Source organism: Podarcis bocagei (assembly GCF_964188305.1).
Source record: "Podarcis bocagei genome assembly, chromosome: 13".
Classification (NCBI taxonomy): Eukaryota; Metazoa; Chordata; class Lepidosauria; order Squamata; family Lacertidae; genus Podarcis; species Podarcis bocagei.
In genome coordinates this window covers 48,240,717-48,253,406 of record NC_138138.1, presented here as the reverse complement: position 1 = coordinate 48,253,406, position 12,690 = coordinate 48,240,717, and positions in this window count along the sequence as shown.

Here is a 12,690-nt window from a genome sequence, read left to right as displayed (position 1 = left end):
CCCCAGTGCTGAACCCTTTCATATACACCATCAGGAACAATGAGGTCAAAGATGCTTCACAAAAAGCATTAGGAAGGAAGACCTTTGCACTTCATAAATTATGAGCATCTTTGACCACATAACAAGTAAGTCTGGAACCCCCAAAGAACAGTGTTTGTAAGTCCGCCCAGACTTGGTAGCAGCCTAAGAATAACACATTGACTTGGGTGTTCTGCAGAAGAGAAGGCCGTCCCTCAAATTACTGGTTGTGGTGGGATTAATATGCAATGAAATAAAAATAATGATGATTGGATGACATCTTTGCCTCCATTCTCACTGCTGTCTGGGTACATGTGTAGATCCATAGTACTTTAAACATATACATACTTTTATTTATGAGCTGCCCTTCCTGTATTCTGTGGTGTCTTTATTTCAGTTAATGATCTGATTCAAACATATATAACTCATTTTATTGAACTGAAATATGCACAAGCTTTATGCCCTTTCTCTCCATATTCTTAGTGTGCTGGATTAATCCAGGAAGTCTTCCATTAACCATAGACTCCAGTTATATATGAACCAACAGGCTAGGTTCACCAGGATCAGGGCAAACCAAGATTTAAAACAATTCTAAACCATAGTTTAAGATCCTAGCTTATTCCAAATCTTATAATGGTAGTCTATTGGTTCAGCTGGAACAGTTAACTATGGTTAATGGAAGACTTCCTGGGTTAATCTCAGCACACAAAGAGACGAGGAATGAAGAAGTAGCATGAGGATGAAGAATGAAATATTTCAGAGATACCTTGGATTAAATTGAGATTTGAACAGTGACACTGGGCCAACGAACTGTCAAAATTAGTTCACCCATAGTGAAAATTGGAATAGGATTTCGTACACCTGAAGTTAAGAAAAACAAGTTATAGGATTGCAAAGATTTGTGTAAGCTGAAGAAGTGCTTCATGAGTTGTGTGCATTTATTGAATTCTGCTTCCCTCTCTTGCTCTCCTGTCTACATACTCCATACATAATGTCTATGTATATACATTAAGAAAGAGAGAAATGCATGCGTTTGTTAAGTGGATGAAGCCATGACACTGGGAGGATAAATTAGTTAAACATGATGCTAAAATAATTAAAGAATGAGGGCCATGAAATGTCCTCATCCTATACCTAACGTTCTCTCTCTGCTCTTCTCTCTCACACACCTGGCACAACTACAACTGTTTCAAACATTCATCATTAGTTCTGCTTCTCAGTTTCATATTTCTGCACTTAGAATGAAACTCAAAACCTAAAAGTCTTGGTACTTCCCAATACCTCTGAAACTGTCACCTGCTCCTTCCTAGTGGCAAAATAGCAGTCTGATACCTTTGCTTTGGAGAATAAAATATGTTTCCTTATTAAATAATTGAAGATTTTTTTAAAAATGACCATCATAAATGGTGACCAGTATTTACATCTCATGGTTATCCCTACCTGAAGCGCTTCCTTTAATAATTAGATTATGTCTGTGAAATTGGACCTCACAGTATTGGACTCCAACTCCCATCAGCCCCAGACCATCATGATGAGAGCTGAAGTCCAGCAACATCTGGAAGGACATGGATTTGCCATCTCTGGTATAATAATAATAATAATAATAATAATAATAATAATAATAATAATAATAATAATAATAATAATAATCTGCAAGTCTAGATGATGGACATGGAATGTTCTGTCTCTCTAGCCCAGACACAAGAAAGTAGAATAATTGGGCATCTAAAAGCCCCACAAACAGCACCCCATAGCTACCCATTCCAACTGTCTCAGAGCGTGCCAGTCAGTAAATCACACAGTTCAAAGATGGAGTTAACTCTTTATCAGCAAAAACATAATCTCCACAGGGAAACATTCATGAATTTGAATAAACTGCTGTATGAATGCAACCTAACCCACACATTATGGTAAAAGCTTTGTTTGGATCAGAGCTCACTTAGATGCAAGGTTCAAGCTTACGCTGCCATAAAATGTCTTGTATCACCAAATAGTGGTTTTCGCACACTAACATGGCTGCCACCACTGTTGTTTTGTGGGATATCTTTGGGAGAAGAAAAGCCTAAGGCAGAGTTGCCATATGTCTGGAATTTCCCAGACATATCCAGAATACTGTAGTTGGTAGCAGTGTCTGGGCGGAAATCAGCAAAATGTCCCGGGAAATCCGGACATGTGGCAACTCATGTCGGCAGTGTAGTTTTTGCTGATTTTCCATAAAAAATAGCATAAAACATCACTTTTTCATGTGATTTGGCAGAAAAATGCTCATCAATGTTTGAAATATGGCAACCCTATCTAAGGAGTAAACCCTACACAATTCCGGAGTGGAGTCCTTAGATCAGGCATGGCCAAACTTGGCCCTCCAGCTGTTTTGGAACTACAACTCCCATCATCCCTACCTAACAGGACCAGTGGTCAGGGATGATTGTATGCAATTTATCATTAGAATATGATGATCAACTTTATTGTGTCAAGGTAATAAATTATTACAACTACACATATTTCCCCAAGAGGAACAGGTGTCCGATTAAGGGGGGGGGGGACCCTGTTAAAACTGTCCAAAATTAGACCTATTTCTGAACTAGGCATATTTCATCAAGAAACCAAAACTACCTCCTCCTTAGACCTTGAATAACGGTGATTCGTATTTCTGCTTTCTCATAACTTCATTATCTCAACCAGTTTGTTCTTGATGGAGCTTTCAAATGACATCCAGTGGCCACTACTGAAATACCCAGGTGTCAGGATTCTGAGAAATATCTTGCCAAAAATATTTCAGAGGTGATAACATGAGCCAACGGCCACCAACCACAAATGTGCTAATCAGGGTAATTCTTTTGTACGTGTGTGTTTGAGTTTTTAGCAATGCTTTCTGTCACTGTAACGAAAGATGAGGTTTAAGCTTCGAAAGAGGTTTGTGGGAATCCCAGCTGTACAAGTTGTGTTCTCAAGCACCACCCTTTAAAAAAAAAGAAATAGGCAATAGAACGATGCATTGAGAAAATAAACCTACTGTTTGGTATTAGGCCCCAACTGCAATATTCATTAAAGTAGCATCATTCCATGATAAATGGTCATGGCTTCCTCAAAGAATCATGGCAAATGTCAATTATTAAGGGTACACTGAATTGTTAGGAGACCCGTATTCTCCTTGGAACACAACAATTCCCAGAGTTCCCTGGGCAGAAGGATTGGTTGTTAAACCACTCTGGAAATTTTAGCTGAATGTTGTAGCTGGAGCAATAAAGCTGAATGTTGTAAGATTAAGGACAGATAAAAGAACGTATTTTTTCACAGTTAAACTATGGAACTTGTTTCCACAGGAGGCAGTGATAGTGACAATAGTAGTAACAGTAGTAGTAGTGGTAGTAGTAGTAATAATAATAATAATAATAGCAAAAACAACAACAACTTATTATTTATACCCGGTCCATTTGACTGGGTTTCTCCAACCACTCTGGGTAGCTCCCAACACAATATTAAAAACACAATAAAACACCAAACATTTAAAAAGTCCCTAAACAGGGCTGCCTTCAGTTGTTTTCTAAAAGTCAGATAGTTGTTTCTTTCCTTGACATCTGATGGGAGGGCGTTCCACAGGGCGGGTGCCACTACCGAGAAGGCCCTCTGCCTGGTTCCCTGTAACCTCACTTCTTGCAGTGAGGGAACCACCAGAAGGCCCTCAGAGCTGGACCTCAGAGTCCAGGCTGAACGATGGGGGTGGAGAATCTCCTTCAGCTATACTGGGCCAAGGCCATTTAGGGCTTTAAAGGTCAGCACCGACACTTTAAATTGTGCTCAGAAACATACTGGGAGCCAATGTAGAACTTGGATGCTTTGAAGGGGTACCGTATTTTTCGCTCTATAGGGCGCACTGGACCATAGGGTGCACCTAGGGGTTTTTTTGGGGGGGGGGAATAAAGAAAAAAAGCCCGGGCTCCCCAGGCTTGCGGATATCTGCCCGAAGCCCGGGGTGCGCTGTGGAGCGCTCCCCGGGCTTGGTGATGCAGGCTACTATCCGCAAGCCTGAAGAGCCCGGCGGGAACTCCCGCTGTGCTCCAAAGGCTTGCGGATAGCTTCCTGAAGCCTGGAGAGCGAGAGGGGTCGGTGCGCACCGACCCCTCTCGCTCTCCAGACTTCAGCAAAAGCCTGCATTCACTCCATAGGACGCACACACATTTCCCCTTCATTTTTGGAGGGGGAAAAGTGCGTCCTATAGAGCGAAAAATACGGTATTTGATAACTCCATGGAAGCGAAGACAATAAAAACTACTAGCCATGATGGATAAACTATGCCTCAGTGGTTAGAGGCAGTAATGTTTCTGAATGCCTGCAGCTGGAAAGTGGAGGAGGGACGAATGCTCTTGTGATTGGGTCCTACTTGCCACAGGCATCTGGCTGGCCAAACTAAGAACAGGACGCAGGACTAGAATGGTCATGGGCCTGATCCTGCAGGCTCTTCCTATGTGCTTAACAAAACAAAATAGAAACTCAAGTCAACAATTCTCTAAATAAGTAATTCAATGGCATTTTAAAAAGTAATAAGTGGCTAACCGGATGCCTGTGAGATGCCCCAAAGCAGGACTCAAGTGCTGCAGCGTTCTTCCCACTGGTGATTTGCAGCAACCGTGCCTGCTGCCACCAGCACTGTTTCCCCACCGTGCTGCCTCTGCTGCTGGCCGAGAAATAACACTAGCATCAGCACTAATTTTGGGTGAGATCTCATTGAACCTGCCCCACAAGATACGCCCAGGATACCGATGGGGCTGCCTTCTTAGGGGCTTCTTCTGACTGAAGCAACCGCCTCAATCTGCCTCATGACAGAGCCCTCCAGAGGCCTATAGGTCAACCTGATGCCCATGAGAAGCCTGAAAGCAGGACCTGAGTGCAGCAACCCTCTCCCCACTCGTGATTCCCAGCAAAGGCATAGCCACTGTGTCTCAAAGTCATTGATTCTGTGTTCCTTCTCTTCGAGCTAGGCTAGATTTCTGTTTGTTCCTACCAATCCCACTGAACACCTTTTCTCCTAGCACCTTGTTTCGAGGAACTTTGCCTCCCTTAGCATCTCTGCAACTTGGCAACGCTTTCCAGTGCTCAACCTGCCCCACAAAGCTGTTTCTCTGTGGACAACTTTCTTTCCCAGATAGAAGGCAAAACATTTTGAATCCCTGAGCTCTTGGAACTATGAGCAGCCACTTGGTGCTAGGGGCTTCTCTTCAATAATCATAATACAATGTAGATGTTGACATGGGAGAGTTGTTTGTTTGTTTGTTTGTTTGTTTCATTTACACCCCACCTTTTCTCCATGGAGCTTACACCGTTCTCCTGCCCCTCATTTAATTCCTACCTCAACCCTGTGAACTAGGATAGGCCAAGAGGCAGGGTCACCCATTGAGCTTCATGGCCGAGTGGATATTTGAACCCTGGTCTCTTAGGGCCTAGTTCAACACTCAAACCACTACACCAATTGAGGAATTCATATTTTTGAAATCAGATCTTAGGGCCTAGTTCAACACTCAAACCACAACACCAATTGAGGAATTCATATTTTTGAAATCAGATCCAATTTCCCCACCCAAGCAGCTGCACATTGCAAAATTTGTAATTGTAACTTCTTCTTCTTCTTCTTCTTCTTCTTCTTCTTCTTCTTCTTCTTCTTCTTCTTCTTCTTCTTCTTCTTCGTACATTTTGTAAAGGTATTTTCATGTGTTTTAGAGATGCGAAAGCTGCTTCATGACACCAGTTTCCCATGAAGGGTGGGATTCGTTAGAAAGAAAGAAAGAAAGAAAGAAAGAAAGAAAGAAAGAAAGAAAGAAAGATTAGAAGTGACCTGTGAATGTCTTTCAGTTATTTGCTCATCTCACATCTAGAAGGATTGCCACTCATTTATTTTTTAATGTCTTTCTCAAGGCATTTAATTTTATTAATCATTTCTCTCTCCAGCCTGGGGTATCAGCCCTCTATAGAGCGTCAGACAGGAAGCGACCACAGATGCAGGCCTAGATGCGCATGATTCAGTTTGGTTTCCTTTGCTCTGAAAACATCTGCCGATCATGACAGCACTTGAAAGCAGTGACCGAGAGACTGAAAGCCATTTTTAGTATATCCTTGCAAATGAGCTTGAAAGTGGGGTGTGTGGGGGGGGGGGGAATACACAGAGAGAGGCAATGATCCAGGAAAACAATTTGTACCATAGTGTAATGGTTTTAAAGTTGTTTTGCTACAATTTCTGGGATTCTCCATTTTGTTAGTAGGGTGACTATGCTAGAGGTTGGATGCAGAGACTCCATTTTGTGTGCTAGAGGTTGCATGTATCTGGGAAGGTGCAGATTAATAATAAAATACTCGAACCACTGGTGTTTGAAGCCAAGTGCACATGACATTCGCCACAATTCTTCAGGATTATGTAGCTCCTTTAGAAAGACCCCTTACTCTCCAACTAGGTTCCATCTGATCAGAAAACAGAAGCCATGGTAGAACTGAGATGTATCAGGCAGCCATTGTAAATAATAATAATAATAATAATAATAATAATAATAATAATAATAATAATAATACCCCGCCCATCTGGCTGGGTTTCCTCAGCCACTCTAGGCAGCTTCCAACAGAATATTAAAAATACAATAAAACATCAAAGTTCCCTAAAACAGGGCTGCCTTCAGATGTCTTCTAAAAGTCAGATAGTTGCCTTCAGATGTCTTCTAAAAGTCAGATAGTTGTTTATTTCCTTGACATCTGATGCTCAGAAACGTACTGGGAGCCAATGTAGGTCTTTCAGGACCAGTGCTATATGGTCTTGGCGGCCACTCCCAGTCGCCAGTCTAGCTGCCACATTCTGGATTAGTTGTAGTTTTTGGGTCACCTTCAAAGTTAGCTCCAGATAAAGCATGTTGCAGTAGTCCAAGCAGGAGATAACTAGAGCATGCACTACTCTGGGGAGACAGTCTGCGGGCAGGTAGGGAATCAGCCTGTGTACCAGATGGAGCTGGTAGACAGCTGCCCTGGATACAGAACTGACCTGCACCTCCATGGACAGCTGTGAGTCCAAAATGACTCCCAGGCTGCTCACCTGGTCCTTCAGGGGCAGAGTTACCCCATTCAGGACCAGGGAGTCCTCCACACCTGCCCGCCCCCTGTCCCCCCCAAAACAGTACTTCCGTCTTGTCAGGATTCAACCTCAATCTGTTAGCTGCCATCCATCCTCCAACCGCCTTCAGGCACTCACACAGGACATGACAATTTCAGTGAATTTGAAGCAAATCAGGTAATGGACATCAGGAGAATACCACCTTGCCCCTTTTCTGGTGTGAACCACAACATTAAAAAGTTACTTGAAAAGCAATAGGGGAAACAACATGAGGCATTTCAAGGTGTTAATATGTATATAGCATAGTCAAGATGAAATTACAGAAGCAAAACAATCAAACAAAAATTGGGCATATTTTTTAAGAACACATTTTCTATGGTTCCTCTTTTATACCCTATAATAGCTTTATTGATGCTTATTGCTGCGATTGAAGCAACTTTTTTTTTGCTCTCCCTTCTTACAATTTCTAAACTTTGCATAATTTAGCCCCTTTAACTGTGAACTAGCATGAATTTCATTTTTAGCTTGCTTTTCCTCTCATGGGAGACCAGGCCAGCAAGCAGCAAAACAATATGATATATATAATATATAAAAAAATTCAGTATATATCCTAACTGCAGCTGCTGAGATTGCAATAGACATTCACATCTTAAAGGGCTGGATAAACAAACAGGCCTTAGTGCAATAGACAGATGCATTACCTGGGAACAGAGTGCCATAAATGTAGTGTGATCATGGAGAAGGCCCTGTTGTGAGTCACTGTCCATTAGCCTCCCCTACAGCTAGAATGATAGAAACGTAGAGTTGGAAGGGACCTCAAATGGTCCTCTAAGTTCAATTCCCTGCAATGCAGAAATCTCAACTTCTTCTTCTTTGGTGATCACTCATAGTCGAGTAAGATTATCTTTCGTAAACACGGTTTTAACAATGAGTCCGTAAGTGACTGTGGAGGCCAATTCTGGATCCACACGTCCTTCCACAGTGGTGACATAGGTTTCTGGGCAGCAGTGGATCACGGTGAGGGTTTGCCAAGTGTGCCTTCCTCTTAAGCTCGTTTCTCCCTTTCGTCCTGAGTTCCAGCATCTTCAAAGCCCATGAAACCTTTGGCTGTACTCCAATTGGAGCACTCACAGGCCAGTGTTTCCCAGTTGCCAGTGTTTATACTACATTTTTTTAAGATTTGCCTTGAGAGAGTTTTTAAACCTCTTTTGTTGACCACCAGCAATACGCTTTCCATTTTTAAGTTCAGAATAGAGTAGTTGCTTTGGAATACAATAATCAGGCATCCACACAACATGGCCAGTCCAATGAAGTTGATGTTGAAGAACCATTGCTTCTACACTGGTGATCTTTGCTTCTTCCAGTACACTGGCATTAGTTCATCTGTCTTCCAAAGTGATGTGTAAAATTTTTTGGAGACACTGTTGATGGAATCTTACGAGATGGTGTTTATAAGTGGTCCATGTTTCGCAAGCATACAGTAAGGTTGGTAGTGCAATACCTTTGTAAACAAGCATTTTGGTTTCCCTGTGAATATCCCAGTCCTCAAAGACTCTGGGCTTCAATTGGGAGAAAGCTGCACTTGCAGAGCTCAGGCAATGCTGGATTTTGGCATCAATGTCAACCTTCAACTGAATCTCGGATGAAGCATCCATAACAGATGGGCATCCAACCTCTGCTTAAAAACCTCCAAGAACAGTCCACCACCTTCTGATGGAGTCTGTTCTATTGTCAAATAGCTCTTACTTTCAGAAAGCTCTTCCTAATGTTTATTCTGAATCTCCTTTCTTCTAACTTGAAGCCACTGGTTCAGGTTCTACCCTCTCTAACAACAGAAAACAATATTGTTCCCTCTTCCATATGACAACCCTTTAAGATATTGGAAGATGGCTATTGTATCTCCTCTTTGTCTCCACTTGTCCCAGCTCCTTTAACCGTTCCTCATAAGCTTGGTTTCCAGACCCTTGATCATCTTGGTTGCCCTCCTCTGCACACGTTAAAGCTTATCAATATCCTCCTTAAATTGTGGCACCCAGAACTGGACACAGTACTTCAGGTGTGGTCTGCCCAAGGCAGAATAAACTGGTATATATCAAAGTATGGGTTGGAGAGTATGACATTTTACTTTTGCAAATATTTATATACCACTACCTCATATAGAAAATATTTAAGTGGTGTATGGCAAATATAAAAAGACAGTGTTGTGCAGTAGTTAGAGAGTTGGACTGGGGCATGAGAGAGCAGGCTTCAAATCCCCACTCATCCATGAAATTCACTGGGTGACCTTGGGCTAGCCACTTCATCTCAGCCTAACCTACCTCTCAGGGTTATTGTGAGAATTAAATGAAGAGGATGAGGATTATGTAAGCTGCTTTGAGCTCCTTGGACAAGAAGATAGGATATAAAGGCAATAAATAAATAACACAATAAGAACAATATAAAAGCAATGGAGGGAATTGGAAGGCATCAGCCATTCACATAGAATCCATGCAACTCAAAAGAGCTGTAGACACATGGATGTCTTCAGAAGGTATGAAATGAGGGTGCCTGGAAGATTGCCATCAGAAAGACATTCCACATTGCTGGGCCAGCAATGCTAGATGCTCGGTTTTTCAAGGATGCCACATTCAGTTAGCAATATTCCTTAAACACATCTCAGTGATATATGTTTGAGTGAAGGGTTCAGGTGGTCCTAAAGCTATCCTGGACCCGACTTGTTAGGGGCTTTGTACATCAAGGGCTGGGAACTTGGGCCCTGAGCCATTTGAGGCTTTGAACTCTAGTATTGAAACTTTTAATCAGGCCCAGTAGCACATAGAAGTGTACTGCTTGAAGGACCTGTGATAAATTGTCCCATTTCCTTGAAGAAGCATTCTGCCCCAACAGAAGCATTCTGCCCCAGCTTCCAGACAGTTTTCAAGGGTAGCTCCACATAGAGTGCATTGCAATTAGACCAGATGTCTGCAGGTCTTTCTTTGAAACCCCTAACTTCCTCCTGTCTCTCTGGATTCAGTGTAGCTTTCCAGCGCAGTCTATCAAGAGGACTACCTTGCATTTTTTCTAAAATTATGTCATTACATCCAGTGCTCCAAACAAGCCAGATGACATCTGGAAGTTTAGTTGGGGGGTTGCCACTTTGCTGAACATTCATGGGTGGCCACGCTTCAAAGCTTTTCAGTTTCAGCTGCTACCGTTCTTCCGGCATTCAGCATTCAAATGAAGTGGAAGCTGGTGTAGAACCACAGGTGGTTGTTTCAGAACGGCAACCACATGGTCTTAAAATAGGCCCGAGAGCCTCAAAATGGTATCTTGTAAAGCAGATTGCAGAAACCTGTTGTTGTTGTTGTTGTTGAACTCATACTTTTAGAGAGCAAACAAAGACTGAAGCTAATGACATTTTCAGATTAGTGAAAAATGCAAGACACTGAAATATTGGAAGGGATCTTGAAGGTCGTTTAACCCAATGAAGGCTCAACTTTGATGCTTCTCAATGCAGGATCACCTTTCATATTTTCCACTCCTGTTATCTAATATCTTTTTGTGAGTCCTTTGCTTCTACAGTATACTGTCAGCTGTTGCATCCATACAACATTGTCACTGGGTGCACAGAGCAAGTGGGTCAATGGCAAGGTGAAGTTCCCCCAACCTGGACAGATTCTATGAGAACATAAGAGCTCTGATGGATCAAGCCCAAATATCCATCTGCTCCAGCATTCTACATTCCTCAATGGCCAACGAGGTGGCTCAAGGAGACCCATAAGAACGTAACAATGAAGGCACACTACCTCTGGAAATTTGGCTCTTGTGGACCCAGCAGCCATTGATAGAATTTATCCTCCATGGATTTGTCTAAAACCCTATTGAAACCGCCCAAAGCAGTGGCCATGACCATAGAATCATAGAATCATAGAATCATAGAATCATAGAGTTGGAAGAGACCACAAGGGCCATCGAGTCCAACCCCCTGCCAAGCAGGAAACACCATCAGAGCACTCCTGACATATGGTTGTCAAGCCTCTGCCTAAAGACCTCCAGAGAAGGAGACTCCACCACACTCCTTGGCAGCAAATTCCACTGTCGAACAGCTCTTACTGTCAGGAAGTTCTTCCTAATGTTTAGGTGGAATCTTCTTTCTTGTAGTTTGGATCCATTGCTCCGTGTCCGCTTCTCTGGAGCAGCAGAAAACAACCTTTCTCCCTCCTCTATGTGACATCCTTTAATATATTTGAACATGGCTATCATATCACCCCTTAACCTCCTCTTCTCCAGGCTAAACATGCCCAGCTCCCTTAGCGGTTCCTCATAAGGCATCCAGAATTCATGGAAGTTACTTCTGTGTTTCAGTGTTTGTATTTATAGAAAACACAGCTGACATTCCACACACGTAAAGCCTATTTCACCTGCCCTTGCTTTGTCACCCCCACCAGTCTGAGAACTATTGCTATGTACGAAGAGGAACATAAGAAGAGACCTGATGGACCAGGCCAATGGCCCATCTAGCCCAGTACTCACAGTGACCAAACAAGTGCCCACAGGGAGCCCCCAAACAGGACCTGAGCCAACTCCAGGGGGCCGGGGGTGCTTGGGCACCCACAATAATATAATTGTGGGGGCCAGGCACCCACAAAGTCAATGAGAAAAGGCAGAAGATGGGAGCAGTATTGCCTCCAAGAGAGAAGGAGTTCAGCGCCGCCCTCCACAGCCAGCAAGCGAGGCAGCTTTTATTGGGGGGGGTGGCTTGGACGCAGAAGTAGGGCACCCCTGCTCCCCAGTTGTGATTCGCAGCATCTGGTATTCAGAGGTGTATTGCCTCCTGCAGTGGAAAGTGGAAATATTCCCTATGGACTGTAGCCATTCAGTTGCTCACGTGGCTTGGGCAGTTTTCAGATTAGGAATCTCAGGTCCTATGGTCAATTAATTCCTCTTTCCTATTCCAAGATTACTGATGTTACCTCTCCAAGGCATTTTTTTTTTACAGCAATATTCATCATAAGCTTTCCTCAGGAGGATTATGTGTATCTTGCACTATGTGTGAAGAGCCAAACTTCAGCTATTTGCTAGAGAAGTATGCTATCCATTGTTTTGTTTTGTTTTTTAAAATAGGCGCTTCAGTGAGTAAGACTTAAGCATCCTTCTCCCTAGTAATGTTTGAGAATTCATAAGAATGCAAAAAGAGCTCCACTGCATCAGAACCAAAGGGCCATCTGTTCCAGAATCCTCTTCCTTACAGTGCTCAACCAGACTCATTTATGAAGCCCGTGATCCCTCTCTCACAGTTGTCTCCCCGTGTCTGGTACAGTGGTACCTTGAGTTACAAGCACCTCATGTTACAAATGCTTCAGGTTACAAACTCCGCTAACCTGGAAGAGTTACCTTGAGTTGAGAACTTTGCCCCAGGATTAGAACGGAAATCTTGTGCCAGCGGCACAGGGGCAGCAAGAGGCCCCATTAGTGAAAGCACATCTCTAGTTAAGAACAGTTTCAGGTTAAGAATGGACCTCTGGAACAAATTAAGTTCGTAACTAGAGGTACCACTGTATTCAGAAGCATGATGCTTCTGGTCCTGGAGATAGCATACAGTCATT